This window comes from Perognathus longimembris, chromosome 3 (genome assembly GCF_023159225.1).
Source record: "Perognathus longimembris pacificus isolate PPM17 chromosome 3, ASM2315922v1, whole genome shotgun sequence".
NCBI lineage: Eukaryota > Metazoa > Chordata > Mammalia > Rodentia > Heteromyidae > Perognathus > Perognathus longimembris.
This window is the reverse complement of record NC_063163.1, coordinates 70,566,796-70,573,770: the sequence shown is the minus strand read 5'-3', so window position 1 is coordinate 70,573,770 and position 6,975 is coordinate 70,566,796. Positions and strand designations below refer to the sequence as shown.

Here is a 6,975-nt window from a genome sequence, read left to right as displayed (position 1 = left end):
CACAGACCAAATTAACGATGAAATTAATGAATTCATAAGCCACAACGACAATGAAAATACATCACAAAGAAACCTATGGGACACAGCTAAGGCAGTACTGAGGAGCAAGATCATTGCCCTCAGCACTCACATTAAAAGAATGGAAGCAGGTGAATAACCTCACGATGAAACTAAAACATCTGGAGAAACAAGAAATGATCGAAACTAAAATGACAGGAGGAGAGAGATGACAAAGATTAAAGAAGTGATAAATCTGATTGAAAATAGAAAGACCATTCAACAAACAAATAAAACTAAAAGCTGGTTCTTTGAAAAAATAAATAAAATTGACAGACCCCCTCGCAAGACTTACAGAAAAAAGAAGAGAAGAGACTCATATATGTATAATCAGGGACTCCACCGGAAAAATTACAACAAACACACGCAATATTCAAACAATCATAAGGAACAATTTCCAGAACCTCTACTCAGTAAAAAACAATAATTTTACAGAAATGGATCAATTCTTAGAGAAGTATAAACTGCCCAAACTGAATCAAGAAGAAATGAAGCAACTAAATAAACCAATAACTTACAGCAAGATACAGGAGGTAATCAAGAGCCTCCCAACAAAGAAAAGCCCAGGCCCAGATGGATTCACCAATAAATTCTATAAAACCTTTAGTGAGGAGCTAATACCAATACTCCTCAAACTCTTCCGTGAAATATAAACAGAGGGAGAAATCCCAAACTCATTCTATGAAGATAATATTATACTCATCACCAAACCAGTCAAATACCCAACAAAAAAAGAGGGCTACAGACTAATGTTACTAATGAACACAGACACAAAGCTCCTCAATAAAATATTAGCTAACAGGATCCAGAAACTGATCAAGAAAATTATACATCATGACCAAGTAGGCTTCATCCCACAGTCACAAGGATGGTTCAACATTCGTAAATCAATCAATGTAATTCGCCACATCAACAGAACTAAAATCAAGAATCACATTGTTATCTCAGTCGATGCCCAAAAAGCCTTTGACAAAATACAACATCCATACTTATTAAAAACTCTGGAGAGATCAGGAATAGATGGAACATTCCTCAAAACAATAAAAGCCATATACAACAGACCAACTGTTAATATCGTATTAAATGGGGAGAAACTAAAATCATTCCCCCTATCCTCAGGAACAAGACAAGGATGCCCACTCTCCCCACTTCTTTTCAACATAGTGCTGGAATCCCTAGCCATAGCAACAAGGCAAGAAGAGGACCTCAAAGGGATCCACATCAGCAAGGAAGAAATCAAGCTATCCCTATTCGCAGACGACATGATCTTATATCTGAAAGACCCAAAAAACTCAGTCCCCAAACTCCTACACCTATAAACCATTTTGGCAAAGTAGCAAGATACAAAATCAACCCACAAAAGTCAGCAGCTTTTCTGTACATCAGCAATGTACAAGCAGAAAAGGATATTATGGAAATAATACCATTACAGTACCTAAAAAAAAAAAATAAATTACCCAGGGATCAACCTAACTAAAGACGTGACGGACCTATTTAATGAGAACTATAAAAATCTAAAAAGGAAAATCAAAGAGGACACAAGGAGATGGAAAGACCTCCCATGCTCATGGGTAGGCAGAATCAATATAGTGAAAATGGACATATTGCCCAAATTGTTATACAAATTCAGTGCAATCCCCATCAAGATTCCAGTTACATTCTTCACTGAAATAGAGAATGCAACCCATAACTTCATATGGAACAGAAAAAGACCTAGAATAGCCAAAACAATTCTAGGAATAATAATAAAAAAAAAAAAACCAGTGCAGGATGTATCACAATACCAGACTTCAAGCTCTATTATAGAACTATCATAACAAAAACAGTCTGGCATTGGTATAAAAACAGACCTGAAGACCAATGGAATAGAATAGAATACCCAGAAATAAAGCCGCACTCTTACAGTCAGCTGATATTTGACAAAGGAGCTAAAGACATACAATGGAATAAACAGAGCCTCTTCAACTATGGGTGCTGGGAAAACTGGGCAGCCATATGCAGAAAACTCGAAGTAGATTCTAGCCTATCACCATGCACCAAGATCAACTCAAAATGGATCAAGGACCTCACCATCAGACCTGAATCCTTGAAACTACTGAATGACAAAGTAGGAGAGACACTAGAACTTATAGGCACAGGAAGAAACTTCCTGAACAGAGTCCCAGAGGCACAACAGATTGGGGAGGGACTCGACAAATGGGACTACTGCATAATAAAAAGTTTCTGCACAGCTAAAGACATAGCCACTAAACTAGAAAGACAGCCAACCATATGGGAAAGGATCTTCACCAGCACAGCAACAGACAGAGGCCTAATATCTGTCATCTACAGAGAACTCAAAAAAACTAACCCCCTCCAAACCCAGTAAACCAATTATTAAATGGGCAAAGGGCCTAAAGAGAGACTTCACAAGAGAAGATATAAAAATGGCACAGAAACATAAGAGGAAATATTCAACATCTCTGGCAGTAAAGGAAATGCAAATAAAAACAACTCTGAGATACTACCTCACTCCAGTTAGAATGGCCTATACTCTGAACTCAGGCAACAACAAATGCTGGAGGGGGTGCGGGGAAGGAGGAACCCTTCTCCATTGTTGATGGGAGTGCAAAGTAGTACAATCACTTTGGAGAACATTATGGAGGTTCCTCAAAAAGCTCAGCATAGACCTACCCTATGACCCAGCCATACCACTCCTAGGCATCTATCCTGAACAACAGGTCTCAAGATACCATAATGACATCTGCACATCCATGTTTATTGCTGCACAATTCACAATAGCCAAAATATGGAAACAACCCAGATGCCCCACTACAGATGAATGGATCCAAAAAATGTGGTAACTGTACACAATGGAATGCTACATAGGGATTAGAAATGATAAAATATTGGTATTCACAGGGAAATGATCAGAGCTGGAACAAATAATGTTGAGCAAGACAAGCCTAGGACACAGAGAACAAAGGGGCATGGTCTCCTTGATATATGACTGTTAAGGGTGGGAGGAGTTTGGACAATAGAGACCAGGCCTGTAAAATAACAAACTTCTTTTCAAATGGTATTTCCACATGTTTGGGTCAGCAACTTTACATTATCTATCTAAAACCAAACAACTACTAAACAAACATAAAAAGGTCTAGAATAGACCTATCAGTGGATCACAATAGCTCAACAGCTATGTACACATGATTATATAAGACAAGGATAAGCAAAAACAACTCCAAGTGAAGGACACAGGAGGATTCTATTGTTGACGTTACGTTTAATGTTCTAGGTGAATTTCCTTTGGCATACCCTACGTGGTTACTGTATATTATTTTGGTACACTGGATATTGTGTATATGCCGTCCTTATCTAGGAAAGGGAAAGAAAAATGAGGGTGTAATAGATATCACAAGAAATGTACTCACTATCTTAATATGTAAGTGTACCCCATTTGCACAATACCTTGTCAATAAAATTTAATTAATTTAAAAAAAAGGATTAAAGGCTTGAGACACCTGTGCCCACCCACTTTCATTTTCTTACGGAGTGAAGTCAACTTCCCTCATGAGATTCAACAATGTCACCATCACCTGACATCATCTAATTGTGACAACTGAGGAGACCATGGCTCGTGAGGTGGGCATGGTAGAGGCTAGCTCAGAATGATTGGGACAATGAGGAAGAGCTCTTGGTATTTCTTTGCCAGGCTATGAAATACCCACTTCATTGCCTTATAGAAAGACTAACCCAAGGATGTGATCCTCATGAACTCCATCACCCAATCAGGTGGAAGTTTCATTGTAGGTAGGGCTATGGCTGGGCAGAAACATCTGGTCTCAACCTTCTTGAACTTGAGTGATCCTAAGAATTCACCACCAATCCATTTGACTTAAAAACAGAACTCTACAGGTGCCAGTGGCTCACGCATGTAATCCTAGCTACTCACGAGGCTGAGATCTGAGGATCTCAGTTCAAAGCCAGCCTGGGTAGAAGAGTTCCTATGGGACTCTTATCTCTAATTAACTACTCAAAAAAAAAAAACCGAATTGGCACTGCTGCTTAAAATGGTAGAGCACTAGCCTTGAGCATAAGAGCTCAGGGACAAAAACCAAGCCCTGAGTTCAAGCCCCAGTACTGATAAAACAAACAAACAGAACTTCTTGCTTCAGGCAGAACCTGCAGGAGATTATGTCAAGAGAATGGAAACAGGGCATCCAACTCCACAGAGCCAGAAAAATGGTAAAGCTCGGTATGAAGATCAGGAGACTATTGATCAGGGTGTCCAAACAGGCCAACTTGATGACCTGGGCAAGCTCACGGAAGAAATGAGGGATCACCACATCTCCACAGAAGGACAGGTGCAACACCATGACAGTATGGAGCAGGGCATCCACCAAGCTAATGGACAGGGACACCAGAATCAGTAGGACACAGAGGCCAGGGTGCATGATGGCCATATACCTCAGGGGGTGACAGATGGCCACATAGCAGCCATAGGCTATCATTGCAAGAAGACAATTTCTTAGCTACAAAAAAAAAAAAAACAAATTCAGGCAGATCTGAGCCAGGCAGCCTGCGTACATGATTCTCTGGTCCTGGGTGTAGATGTTCACCAGCATCTTGGGGATGGTGGTTGTGCTCAGAGAGATGCCATTGAAGGAAAGGATGGAAAGGAAGAAGTTCATGGGGGTGCAGAGGTGGGGGTCAGAGCTGATGGCCAGGATGATGAGCAGGTTGCCTATGATGGTGACAGGTAGATGAACAGAAAGATGCTGAAGATGAGAGGCTGGAGCTCTGGGTCATCTGTGAGTCCCAGAAGGAATTCTGACACTGCTGTTTGGTTTCTGGGACCCATGGTTTGATGAATCTATTGGAATATATGAGATGTAAATATTATTAAATTCACATAGGGTCAGGCACTGGTGGCTCACACCTATAATCCTAGCTATTCAGGAGGCTGAGAGCTGAGGATGTCAGTTCAAAGCCAGCCCCAGCTGTAAAATCCATGAGAATCTTTTTTTAATCTTTATTGAAAAAGTGATGAGAAGGGGGCTACAGTTACATAAGTAAGGCAGTGAGTATGTTTGTTTTTAAACTCTGTTACTCCAGCTCCCCTCCTCCCCAAGTTGTAGGCTTCATATCCAACATAAAGTCAAGTGAATATCAATGTTGCATTAGTTCATCCTGCAGTTTCTATGATTTCCTTCCCTTCTATAGATTGAATAATCTTATATACAAGACACAATGTACAAAGACTTTTATCTCCAATTAACCACCAGAAATCAGAAGTGTGGCTATAAGTGGTAGAGTAAAAGATCAGGGGTAGTGCCCCAGCCCTGAGTTCAAGCCCCACAATCCAAAAAAAAAAAAAATTAGTGCAGAGGGAGAAAAGGATCAGAGATCAGGAAAGTGTTGAGGATGTAAACTTCTTGTCCATGCTTGAGATTCAGAAGTGATTTACTGTGCATAAGAGGACCAATACTCACCCTCATCAGGGCCCTGATGGATGCTGAACTAGGAACACGGGTTTATTAAGAACAGAAATTTCGCCCACCACTAGTCGGCACTCAAGGGGACATTCTGATATATTCCTCTACTAACTTCTCCTTTATCTCTCTTCATTCTTCTTTCCTCCCCCTCCAACTTTAGTGCAGTATTTTCATTGTACACTAATTCAGCTTTCATCCATGTGTTAATTGCTTAGAATAAAGTAAGACATGGCAGGCTGGGTGCTGGTGGCTCATGCCTGTAATCCTAGCTACTCAAGAGGCTGCAATCTGAAGACTAAGGTTCCAAGCTATCCTGGGCAAGAAAAATACACCAAAAAATGGATCAAAGTGGTAAAATGCTATTCTTGAGCTAAAAATCACTCAGGGACACTGCCCAAGTTGAAGCTCCACTATTCACACGCACACAAAATGACATGGCATAGCAGGAAAAAAAATACTAATAACAACAATCTTGGTTTGTCCTATGTATGTGAGAAAAATGTATAGAAATGTAAATGGGGTAAGAAACATATTATCACATATACGAGTCATACCTGCTCTCACTTCTAAACCATTCACACGGCTTGGAGGAAAAAAACCTATTCCACACCACACCTGGATGCTGAAAGTGGAATGAGAGTCCTCAGCAGGTGCAGACAGACAGTCCTCAGAACCCTGACCAGGAAGGACCATCCCTGGGAGGAGGCTCAGTGTGTGGCTTCCTGACTCTGGCAAGGGCCTCTACTAAGCTGGTCTCAGGCTGACTAGAGCCTCAGGGGCTTGATATCCAGAGCTTCTCATTAAGGTAATGACTATGCGATCCTAACCCCAGGAGTGTACCTTCCAAAGGACCCATGCCATGGAGGTGAGCACGCTTGAGGAAGATTCATTTCCAGTGGATATCACCTACTCTTCTCCATTCTATCTTCATTTCATAGAACTTGCACGGCAGCTTGGGTAAGTGATGCTCTGATCCTGGGCTTGAATGTTCACTAGCACCTTTGGGATGGTGGTGGTACTGATGCAGATATCAGTGATGGAGAGGTTGGAGAGGAAGAAGTACATGGGGGTGTGGAGGTGGGGGTCAGCGATAATGGCCAGGATGATAAGCAGGTTGCCCAGGACAGTGACCAGGTAGATGGACAGGAAGAAGCTGAAGATGAGAGGCTGGAGCTCTAGGTTATCCATCAGTCCCAGGACAAGGAATTCAACAGCAGCTGTTTCATTTCTGGTCTCCATATTTTGTTGAACATTGAAGAGTTAAAGTAAACCCCATTTTCAGGAAGCCCCCATTTTGTTGTCTGTTTAAACTTTAAGTAACCCAGGCCACCAATTATCCTGGCTAGCAGGACAAGCTTTTTAGGGCCCAGCCAGTCAGGAAACGCCCTGCTTAACTCTAACCTCCTGGGAATGCTTAACTCTAACCACCCCGGAATGCCTAGTG

The 6,975-nt window shown here is 41.4% G+C and overlaps 1 pseudogene; it reads right to left on the bottom strand.

The window, feature by feature from the left end:
- Positions 1–4,207: 4,207 nt before the first annotated feature.
- Positions 4,208–6,770, bottom strand: LOC125347673 (annotated as a pseudogene).
- Between the last annotated feature and the right edge of the window lie 205 nt (positions 6,771–6,975).